Consider the following 11,824-nt stretch of genomic DNA (forward strand, 5'->3'; position numbering starts at 1 on the left):
CTGAAAATGTATGTACAAAATTAAAGTCCATGCACCAAAGAAAGATTGACCCTTTAATGAACACACACAGGGCAGATTTTCACAAGACAAACGTTTGTCGCCTATTGAACATAATGTGAAAATGAGCAGATAAGTTTCACTTCAAAAACACTTCAAATACGCAGATCAGGGTGTCATACTTAATCACTGATTCCACTCACACCGTCTCCAGAAAATCAACTTTGGCCTTTAGGTGTATGTTTAGGGTCATTGTAATCATGGAAAGCAAACACAATGAAAATCAATGGAGTTTCAATGAGAGATGGTGAGATATTGGCTATTCGTAGAGCAATACATTTTTAACTTCATGATGTAATCATCAATGATAAAAAGCCCTCACAGAAGAAAAAGGCACCAGCAGCATGCATGCAGCTCCACATAAGAGCTGTATCCCTCCCATGTCGAGGTTACCCCTCTTTTATGTGCTGATATAGCGATAGAGTCAAGGCGGTAAGTTATGCCCAGCCTTTGGTCATGTTGGCCCAGAAGTTTCAAAAGCACTGTTTGGCTGGCACAGTGATTAAAGTGAGGTTGGGTAGCACATAGGGGTGGGCGGTATGGCCAAAAATGTATACCTCGGTATACTTTTAGCCACGGTATATATCCCGGTATATATCACGGTATAGTACATTTGTGTTTAAATGTTAAAATTAAGCGTTTTGTGGGGGTTGTTTGGGAATGGGTGGCAAAATGGGACCAAAACATTTTTTTGCATTTTATTTTATTTTTTGGAAATGACTGGTCAGACATTGTTTTTATTATCTTCTATGTGGGAATTCTTGTCAGTCAAATCATTTGAAACATATTTTTTTTTGTTTAAACTTTTAATCTATAACTATAACTGTACATCTACAGGACGCAATGTGCTATTGCGGTATACGGTATGAGACAAAATCTCTATAATTGATAAAAAAATACCGCACACGATATTATACCGCGGTTACCGCCCACCCCTAGTAGCACATGTGAAAATCACAAACTTTGCCAGTAATTGTCATGATATTTCTGTCCACTTTTAAAGGTTTAGAGGAGACCTCAAATATGGCCTCTGCAGAAGTCAACTCTCCACTCCAGCTGATGAGGAACGTCAAAGAAGAGACAGAGGAGTTCAGCTTAGCTGACTCTCCATCCCAGCTGAACATAAAAGAAGAGGGAGAAGAGTTCCCTGCTTCTCCAGAACAGCTGAACATAAACGAAGAGAGAGAAGAGTTCCCTGATTCTCCAGAACAGCTGAACATAAACGAAGAGAGAGAAGAGTTCCCTGCTTCTCCAGAACAGCTGAATGTAATAAAAGAGACAGAGCCGTTCTCCGGTTCTCCACCGCAGCTGGGGAGCATGAAAGAGGACAGTCGTAGGAGCGAATCTGTAGTGATGGTGAACTGCTGTAGACCACAAGGACAACAGGAGAGCAATGAAGAGAACCACAGAGATGCCGAGCCAAGCATGACATCTGGTAAGAGACCACATCAACTGCTCACAGTATGGTATGGGGACCCACTAGTTTGACGCCCTCTCGGTACTTCACATGGTAATCAAACATTTCATACCAGCGATTTAAGGTTAGGTTTAGGGTTAGGTTTAGGGTTAAGGTTAAGGTTAAGGTTAGGGTTAGGTTTAGGGTCGTGTGATGTAGGCGGTAAGTACCGAAAGGTGTCGAACTAGTGAGTCCCGTATGGTATGGCCAAGTGTAACGAAGGCTAACTAGCAGAGTTGGCGTGGAGCGTTAGTGAACCTCCCTCCCGAAAGCCTCATACAGTGTCGATGCCGTTGGGCTGGAGGACTGGTCCTTAAGTCCAGCGGTATCGTACTGTGCCATTTCCGAACCGTTGTAGTTGACGAGGTCGCAGGTTCGCTCTCGAGGGGGACAAACAGCTGCTGGAATACCTCCGTTACACAAGGAAGGCTGAGGGGTTTCTCCTCATGTGAGGGATTTGTTTAGGCCATTTTCAGCATTCAGAGAAGGCAGAGTTGAAAGAGTGAGCTCAGTAAAGGAATGTGTTACATTTTCAAGCATCAAAGGTTATGTTGTAGCTGTATATGATGGCAACTGGTGGCTAGCATGTGTTGAGGAAGGTATGCTGAGCACTGGAGATGTGAAACTGAACTTCCTGCATCCTCATGGACCATCTCCATCCTTCACTTTTCCCTTCAGACCAGATAGACTTGTCATGGATCATCAGGATGTGCTTCTGGTAGTGGAACCTGTAACTGCAACGGGACGTACTTATACATTATCTACAAAAGACACAGCTGCTGCTTCAAATGCACTGGTAGAGTAGAAAAATAAGAGTGTAGCCATTGATTATCTCTTTTAAAGTTACGGTAAAGGGAAGATGACACAGGTACACAGAGAAGACGAAATGTTCAGAAGAAACATTTCACATATCATCATTTGGTGTGTATAAATGGACATCTGCCTTAGTTTCTGAAACCTGGGACCAACTGACCATTTTTGTTTTGTTTTTGTTTTGTCATGTGATGCTACTATGGTATTACCATATTATTAGTAAGTGGTCTGTATGATGCCATATTTGTGAGTCAAATTCTCTTCTGTGAAATGAATAAAGAACCGAACACCAGCATTTGAGGTGTTGCTAATGACATTGCCGGCTACGTTTGGACAAGGAACTGGCCATTTTAAAATATTTTTTTTTTTAGATATTCAATTTTTAATTTTTCAATTTATCATAATTCATATTCTGAGAGTTGTTGTATTCCAAGCTGATTGTGTAATATGTAGAGCCAGAAAAGAGCTTTCAAACAATACAACAGGCATCTTTTTGTGACTAACACTGACTGATATACAGTGCCCTCCATAATTATTGGCACCCCTGGTTGAGATGTGTTTTTTAGCTTCCAATTATTTTATTTTTTTTCTAAATAATATGGGACCTTAATGGAAAAAGAGAGAAAAATCCAACCTTCAATACAAGTGCATTTATTCAGTGGGGAAAAAATCCCACATAAAGAAATAATTATTTGACATCAAATAATGTGTGTCACAATTATTAGCACCCCTGGTGTTAATATTTTGTACAACCCCCTTTTGCCAACAAAACAGCACCTAATCTTCTCCTATAATGTTTCACAAGATGGGAAAAGACAGAAAGAGGGATCTTCAGCCATTCCTCTTTGCAGAATCTCTCTAAATCATCCAGAGACCTGGGTCCTCTCCTCTGTACTCTCCTCTTCAGCTCACCCCACAGGTTCTCAATGGGGTTGAGGTCAGGGGACTGAGATGGCCATGGGAGGAGCTTGATTTTGTGTCTGGTGAACCATTTTTGTGTAGATTTGGCCATATGTTTAGGGTCATTGTCTTGCTGAAAGACCCAGTGACGACCCAGCTTCAGCTTTCGGCAGAGGGCAACAGATTTTGATTTAAAATGTCCTGGTATTTCAAAGCATTCATGATGCCATGCACCCTAACAAGGTTCCCAGGGCCTTTGGAAGCGAAACAGCCCCACAGCATCACTGACCCACCCCCATACTTCACAGTGGGTATGAGGTGCTTTTCAGCATGCGCATCTTTCGTGGTACGCCAGACCCACTTAGAGTGTTTGTTGCCAAAAAGCTCAATCTTGGTCTCATCTGACCAAAGCACACGGTCCCAGTTGAAGCCCCAATACCGCTTGGCGAACTCCAGACGCTTGCGTTTATGATTGTGAGTGAGGAAAGGTTTTCTCCGTGCATGCCTCCCAAACAGCTTGTTGGCGTGTAGACAGCGCCTGATGGTTGATTTGGAGACTTTGTGACCCCCAGGATGCTACCATTTGTTGTAATTCTGTAACAGTGAGCTTTGGAGATCTTTTGATTTCTCTTACCATCCTCCTCACTGTGCGTGGTGGCAAAATAAACTTGGGTCCTCGTCCAGGCTTGGACTTCTTAATTATTCCTCTCACAGTGGATATGGGCAGCTGCAGTTGAGTGGCAATCTTCTTGTAGCCTCTGCCTGACCTGTGAAGGTCGACGCACATCTGCCTCACTTGTATGCTGTGTTCCTTTGTCTTTCCCATGTTTAAGAGTGGATAAGGGAAATGGCCTCGGTGTCACGTCATATTTATACCCCAGGGAAACAGGAAGTGATGAATTACTAATTAAATGTTCCTACATACTCTGGTAAACTTTGTAAACTACTGTAGAAATGACAGAAATGCTTCAATTATATTTATTTCCTGGGAATTGTTAAGGGTGCCAATAATTGTGGAACAGGTGATTTAATGAAAAATAATTATTTTTTAGTCAGGGATTTTTTCAGGGGGTTTTAATTTTCTTACCAATTCATTTGAGTTGAAGGCTACATTTTCCTACAATTTTCAGTGTGACAGTATTATTCTGCAATAAACACTGAATTTATTTTAAGGCTTTTAACACATCTCAACCAGGGGTGCCAATAATTATGGAGGGCACTGTATTCAAGGCTGAATGGATAATGTCCTACCCTAAAATGTGAACCTTTCCTAGTCTGTTTCTCCCTTAATATTAGTGTCAGATTCAAACCAATGCAGTTCTGGGGTGCTACCTTGCTACTAAAAAGGCACACCAAGTATGATTGAAATCCGGGTCGGTCGGGTCCCAAAGTGTCTGATTTCACGTGAAATGACCCTTTAGTATATTTATGTTAGAGATCCCGATCCAGGTTTTTGCACTTCCGATCCAATACAGATATTTTATTTCACTTCCGATCCGATTCCGATACCGGCCGATACCGATACCAGCCTATCGGATTATTTAAAGGAGAAAACCGGTTTTTTGACATTGGGCCCTTGATTTCACATTATTACATCATGTTCTAGTGACCCATGGTAGTTTTGTGTCATTTGGAGCCCTCCCGAAGATTTTCGGTTTTGTCATATCCAAGTAACGTCTTCCTTTGGGCATCGAGTTGAAGGCACAAACTAAACTGTTCATATTTTTTTCTTTATGGTACGCCACCACCCATAACATGTATGGACATAACTAACGTCACAACATGCAGGTTTCGTCCCGCTTCTAATTTTTGAAATAAAAAGTCGCTGTGACATCATCAACGTGCGACGCCGACGCTGCCAGTTTGTTGACAGCAGAGACAGAGCTCGTTCGCCAGCGACTGAATAAGGACAAACGGGAGAATCCTATGAAAGTTTCTATTTAGTTGCAATGGGGTTGAGTTTGCACATATCCAGGATACAAAAATAAAATGTCAAGTCGGATAAAGTACAGTTTTCACCGGCTTCCTCTCGGCAATTGGGATATTTTGAAGCTGTGGCTTCACTAGTCACGGAACATCCCACGCTTACAACCATCTTACAATGCTTGGACCATCGGGTGTGTAATACCCCTTTCTCCGCAAAGGACTTTAATTCCAGGAAAAGATGGCAAAGGGTTTCAACAACAGCATACAAGAATGGTGTGCCGCTGACCGCTGAGGAGCATACAGACTAAACTGAGGTAAGCTGTTGCTAACTACCTAGCTTCCTGAACTTCTAGGTGCCAATGTTGTTGGAAGCTCATCTGCATGTACATCAGTGCAATGACTGGAACTAAACCGTAACTCGACTGTAAAAAGTTCAATTTAAAAACAAGAACATCATCACTATCTAGGGACACTGAAAGCGCCAGTGTTCATCTGGTTGAACTATTCTGTAATAGTTCAGTAACGTGGTAAACGGACCTGCTAGATTTGCCTACCGGGTACACAAAGATGACAGGCTGTTGGCTAAACCTGACATAACATGGGAGTATCCGTGTTTAAACCGTATTGTCCATTAGTCTCTACATGTATTATGCAACGCGATCGACGTTACATGTTATCGAATGTGAAGATAACATGTAAGGGGAAACGGCGACCTCAGTAAAAAAAAATACTATCGGCTACCCAGAGCCAGCTACACTATTCTCGTGTTGCCATGCCAAATTGTATCAGAAACATGTTTCTAACATCCGACAAGACTGACGGAAAACACAACTAATGTGCTTAGCCTACCACTGAACTACACGAAGTGTAACATGTCTTTACAGGAACTCTTTCAAAGTTGTAGATAATGTATTATAAACAAATTGCCAATAGGAGGTCATGTTTGTGGCTTGACAGCTATAGCTGTCATGCTATAGATAGTGTTTTCCCAGTGAAATGCAATGCTGAAGGCAGGTCTAAAAGTGGTGTCATTTCTTGAACACTGCATTCAATTTATTCATGTAAACCTTTAGCCAAAACGAAACACTTGCTCTGATCTACTGTGTGTGTACTGACATCTCACACATCTTATTTTTGTAAAGAACAACCATGTCAGTCAGTAAGCATCCATTTCTATCGTTTCAGCGTTGCATCCACAGATGGCTGTGCCTACTGTGCATCAGCAGTATTCATCGATGGGAGGAAGATGGTCCTCAGTACACCTGCCAACATCCACCCTTGACTGATGAGGAGCAAGAGAGAACAGCGGATAGCACCAGATCCCCCTGCCACTGCTTCTCACATTGCATGATCCGAATGTGTGCTGGAAGTCTATCACCACAGGTTAGCAGACATTGTTATCATGGTAGATTACATTGCTATTGCTGGCTTTCAGGCTAAACATTACAAATGCCTTTGATGTTCCCAATGGAACAAACAGTTGACATGTATAGTAAAATGTACTTTTTTTCTTGTTGTCATTTATCATAGCAGGAATCCGGAGGAGTTTCATTCAGTTGCTGCATTGTGATGACAACCAGAAACAACTGGAGACTTCGTAGATGCAGAGATTCTGAATGTCTTCCTGATACACCTTCTACATTTTCTACATCCTGTCTGCATTGTGATCATATAAAGTGGACACCATCTTCAGTATGCCATCTGAGTTACAGAAGTATTTGTAAATATATTTCATGTACCGGTAAATATGTAATTACCATTATCAATTATTTCTGCTTCATATAAAAGGAACCGAAACAAGCACCGTTTTTATTTGGACTTTATTTGAAATGTAATGCAGTTACCAACAGCACAGTCTGTCTTTGCGGTCCATCATTCGGTCAGCACAACAAAGGGAACACTAAAAGCCCATGAAGCTACCTCATTACAAAAAAATATGTTAGACTAGGTGTTAGTTCTGTCTACCAAAACGACTGCTTTGTCTAGCCACTGAAATACTTTTTTGTCAGGCCTCAGCACTGGAGGATTGTTTTGTAGTAGGGATGTCTTGTAGCGTTCAGTGTACTCCAAAGGTGGGGAACCTGTCTAATCCGGCCCCAGATATGATTGAAATGTGCAGTTTCACATGAAATCTCAAATATGACGTGTTTTGTTTGTAAATCTTTGAAATTACATTTGTGATAGTACCACCCTTGGAGGACCACGAATGAGAAGAGTTCCTCGTCCCTGGTGTATACAAAGGTTGGGTCATCCCTCAACTCCAGCACATACTTTTCCTTCCTGAAGGCATGTGTGGTTTTCTCGTAGATGGGCTTTGAAACACAACCTCTGTGTTGTCTTGAATACGGTTTCGCCCAACAGAGTTCACCTAGGAAAAAAAGAGAGTGTTTTGAGGTTCTAGTAAATTATTCGATAGGCATGTCATAGGCGTTTCTGTTCTGATCTGGAAAACACTGAATGAGGTGTTATTATTCTTGTGTTTAGCCACTACTGTAAATTCAAGAGAGCCAGAGGGTAGGCCACAGGACTCTAATCCTAGGATGGCCTGAGTAAATGGGAATATTCAAACAAACACAGGGTACAATATGCGACCTTGCATCCTCCACTTGTGATTGTGGCCTCACGTTTTGCTGATGCAAACAGTAAAATTTCCCCGCTGTCAGCCTAGCCACAATTTTTGGAGGATTATTCTTCATTCACCATCCAGTTTGCAAATGAGAAAACGACTTTACAATTGAGCTTTTCCGACATATTGAAATATCACAACATATTACTTCCCGGTACGAGGCCAGCAAAAGTGGGGGACGCTAGGTCGCATATTGGAACGCACACACACACTCTATTGTAAAGGACTAATACAGTCCAGTAAGGCAGTGGTGCACACATTCAAAATACAGGTGCGGGACAAAATGGTCAGACAACAATAAAGTTGAATGCCTGCACGATTGCTCCTGTTGTGCATTTTTATCTTTTTTCCCTTTGGGACAAGAAATATTTTTTTAAAAAGTGAAACAGGAACAATTGTGCAGATATTCACCTTTATTTTCAAGGCACAAGTACAGAAATTGTATTCTTACCTTCAGTGGTAGCCTGTTGTCTGTCTGCCAACATGTTCATTATCCAGGGTTACAAACTGTGCACGCTGGCGTGGAATCATGCAGTCTCTTGATAAAATATTTCAGCATCACTGAATGAAACTCCTTCATGATTCCTGCTATGATACGTGACAACAAAAAAGTAATTTTTATTATACATGTCAATTGTTTGTTCCTTTGGGAACATCAAAGGCATTTGTAATGTTTAGCCTGAAAGCCAACAATAGCAATATAATCTACCATGATAATGTCTGCTAACCTGTGGTGATAGACTTCCAGCACACACTCGGATCATGCAATGTGAGAAGCAGTGGCAGGGGGATCTGGTGCTATCCGCTGTTCTCTCTTGCTCCTCATCAGTCAAGGGTGGATGTTGGCAGGTGTACTGAGGACCATCTTCCTCCCATCGATGAATACTGCTGATGCACAGTAGGCACAGCCATCTGTGGATGCAACGCTGAAACGATAGAAGTGGATGCTTACTGACTGACATGGTTGTTCTTTACAAAAATAAGATGTGTGAGATGTCAGTACACGCACAGTAGATTAGAGCAAGGGTTTTCATGTTTTGGCTACAGGTTTACATGAATAAATTGAATGCAGTATTCAATAAATAAAAACCCATTATTGTATGACCCTGGCCTTCAGCAATTGCATCATTTCACTGGGAAAACTATAGCTGTCAAGCCACAAACATGACCTCCTATTGGCAATATGTTTATAATACATTATCTACAACTTTGAAAGACTTCCTGTAAAAACATGTTACACTTCGTGTAGTTTAGTGGTAGACTAAGCACATTTGTTGTGTTTTCCTTCAGTCTTGTCGGATGTTTGAAACATGTTTCTGATACAATTTGGCATGGCAACACGAGAATAGTGTAGCTGGCTCTGGGTATTAGCCGATAGTATTTTTTTACTGAGGTCGCCGTTTCCCCTTACATGTTATCTTCACATTCGATAACATGTAAAGTCGATCGCGTTGCATAATACATGTAGAGACTGATGGACAATACGGTTTATACACGGATACTCCCATGTTATGTCGGGTTTAGCCAACAGCCTGTCATCTTTGTGTACCCAGTAGGCAAATCTAGCACCTCCGTTTTTACCACGTTACTGAACGATTACGGAATAGTTCGACCAGATGAACACTGACGCTTTCAGTTTCCCTAGATAGTGTTGTTGTTTTTAAATTAAACTTTTTACAGTCGAGTTACATAGGTTTAGCTCCAGCCATTGCACTGATGTATGTAGATGAGCTTCCAACAACATTGGCACCTCTAGTAGAAGTTCAGAAAGCTAGGTAGTTAGCAACATCTTACCTCTATTTAGTATGCTCCTCAGCGGTCAGCGGCACACCATTCTTGTATGCTGTTGTTGAAACTCTTTGCCATCTTTTCCTGGAATTAAAGTCCTTTGCGGAGAAAGGGGTATTACACACCCGATGGTCCAAGCATTGTAAGATGGTTGTAGGCTACGCGTGGGATGTTCAATGTCCTAGTGAACCACAGCTTCAAAATATCCCAATTGCCGAGAGGAAGCCGGTGAAAACTGTACTTTATCCGACTTGACATTTTATTTTTGTATCCTGGATATGTGCAAACTCAACCCCATTGCAACTAAATAGAAACTTTCATAGGATTCTCCCGTTTGTCCTTATTCAGTCGCTGGCGAACGAGCTCTGTCTCTGCTGTCAACAAACGTTTGCTGTCGGCAGCGTCGGAGCGTCGCACCGTATGATGATGTCACAGCGACTTTTTATTTCAAAAATTAGAAGCGGGACGAAACCTGCATGTAGTGACGTTAGTTTATGTCCATACATGTTTATGGGTGGTGGTGTGGCGTACCATAAAGAAAAAAATATGAACAGTTTAGTTTGTGCCTTCAACTCGATGCCCAAAGGAAGACGTTACTTGGATATGACAAAACCGAAAATCTTCGGGAGGGCTCCAAATGACACAAAACTACCATGGGTCACTAGAACATGATGTAATAATGTGAAATCAAGGGCCCAATGTCAAAAAAACGGTTTTCTCCTTTAAGTTGAAAGTTATTTAGCCTACTTACTTTGTTGTCACAGTCATGTTGAAAAGGGTTTTTACTTTTAGTAACAACTAGCCAACTGAATTAGGTGAATTTGAGTAATACACAATGGATTTTAATGAGAAACTGACCTGTTTTTTCAGATATTAAAAAACACAAAACAGGAAAATGGATCGGAATTCTGGATCGGATTTTTCTGTGCATGCCGATCCGATACCGATCCGCATTTTTTGCCAATATCGGCAGCCGATCCGATCCATCCGACATCCCTAATTTATGTGTATGTTCAAATGTTTTTAATGCTTTTATTTTATCGTCACTCATTTTCATTGTATTTTATGTGTTACGTCCTGTTAGGGACTGCAGATGTAATTAGTACAACCCCTGGCAAAAAGTTTGAATTCGGGGGCGCTGTGGTGCAGCGCGCTAAGCCCCCCACATATGGGCTTCCATGCCCACGGGGACCCCGGTTCGAGTCCGGCGGGGTCATTTCCCGATCCCAGCCCGTCTCTCTGTCCCACTCGCTTCCTGTCACCATCTCCACCGACTGTCATATCAAATAAAGGCATAAAAGCCCCTAAAAATATATATTTTTTTAAAAAGTATGTATTCACCTGTTGTGGAGGATGTTTATAGTCATTTTACATGGATCAAAGATGCGACACAAAAGTGATGTCATTTCAAAGAGCAATTGTCTGACTGACATGTATAGAGAATAGGGAATCTTCATCATCAAAGTGATGCGATGCGCATCTCTACACATGCCAAAGATACGATACATCCACGATTCATCATGAAATTAACCAGTGAAAGATAGATAGATTCTCCTACATACTGTGACTGATTATAAACAATTATTAGTTATTACAGCTATTGTAACAATTTAGTAGATGTTGGGAATGGTGTTACTAAAGTCAGAAGGGGGAAATAACGTTTGTGTTGGAATAGTGTACTTTTGCAACTTGACTTTTTAAACTGTATGGACAATCTGCCAGAGCTTAAAATCAGAACCAGAAGTGTGTGTGTGTGTGTCCAGCACGAGAGGGAAATATAAAGTGCTCCGAAGCAATTCAGCTGATGATTAGTGTGTTTGAGACTCTTGTGTGCTACATTGCTTGATTCACCTTGTGCCCTGATGAAGGCCCTGTAGCGGGCCGAAACATGTTGGCATGGCAGTATTTTTAATTATCTCAAACATGTCATGACATATCTTCAAACATGACTGGCCTTTATAACAAAGCGGTTTTATCTAAGAAGAGTGTCTTGGCGTCCTGCTTTTTTTTTGCTCCTAAGCAATGTAGCCAGCTTAGCGGCTTCACTTCTTTTTTACTTGTATGAACAATGGACTTAAAGGGACAACTGTGTGAGATTTTTAGTTGTTTATTTCCAGAATTCATGCTGCCCATTCACTAATGTTACGTTTTTCATGGAATATTTACCAAACCACAGGAAACCGTTCACACTTCTAAGTATTCCTGTTTTTGACTATGGAAAAAATTTCGCACTTTATTCCATACAATGAAAAGGGTGG

At 41.4% G+C, this 11,824-nt stretch overlaps 2 long non-coding RNA genes across 2 annotated transcripts; one reads left to right on the forward strand and one right to left on the reverse strand.

The window, feature by feature from the left end:
* Positions 1 to 4,780: 4,780 nt before the first annotated feature.
* Positions 4,781 to 6,748, forward strand: LOC134442079 (uncharacterized). The gene is made up of 3 exons (XR_010033296.1): positions 4,781 to 5,466; positions 6,338 to 6,535; positions 6,683 to 6,748. It is a non-coding gene; the product is annotated as an uncharacterized LOC134442079 (long non-coding RNA).
* A 207-nt stretch (positions 6,749 to 6,955) lies between these two features.
* Positions 6,956 to 8,296, reverse strand: LOC134442080 (uncharacterized). The gene is made up of 2 exons (XR_010033297.1): positions 8,230 to 8,296; positions 6,956 to 7,520 (listed from the first exon to the last, which is right to left on the reverse strand). It is a non-coding gene; the product is annotated as an uncharacterized LOC134442080 (long non-coding RNA).
* Between the last annotated feature and the right edge of the window lie 3,528 nt (positions 8,297 to 11,824).

The sequence above is a fragment of the Engraulis encrasicolus genome, unplaced genomic scaffold, assembly GCF_034702125.1.
Source record: "Engraulis encrasicolus isolate BLACKSEA-1 unplaced genomic scaffold, IST_EnEncr_1.0 scaffold_1137_np1212, whole genome shotgun sequence".
In the NCBI taxonomy this organism is placed as follows: Eukaryota; Metazoa; Chordata; class Actinopteri; order Clupeiformes; family Engraulidae; genus Engraulis; species Engraulis encrasicolus.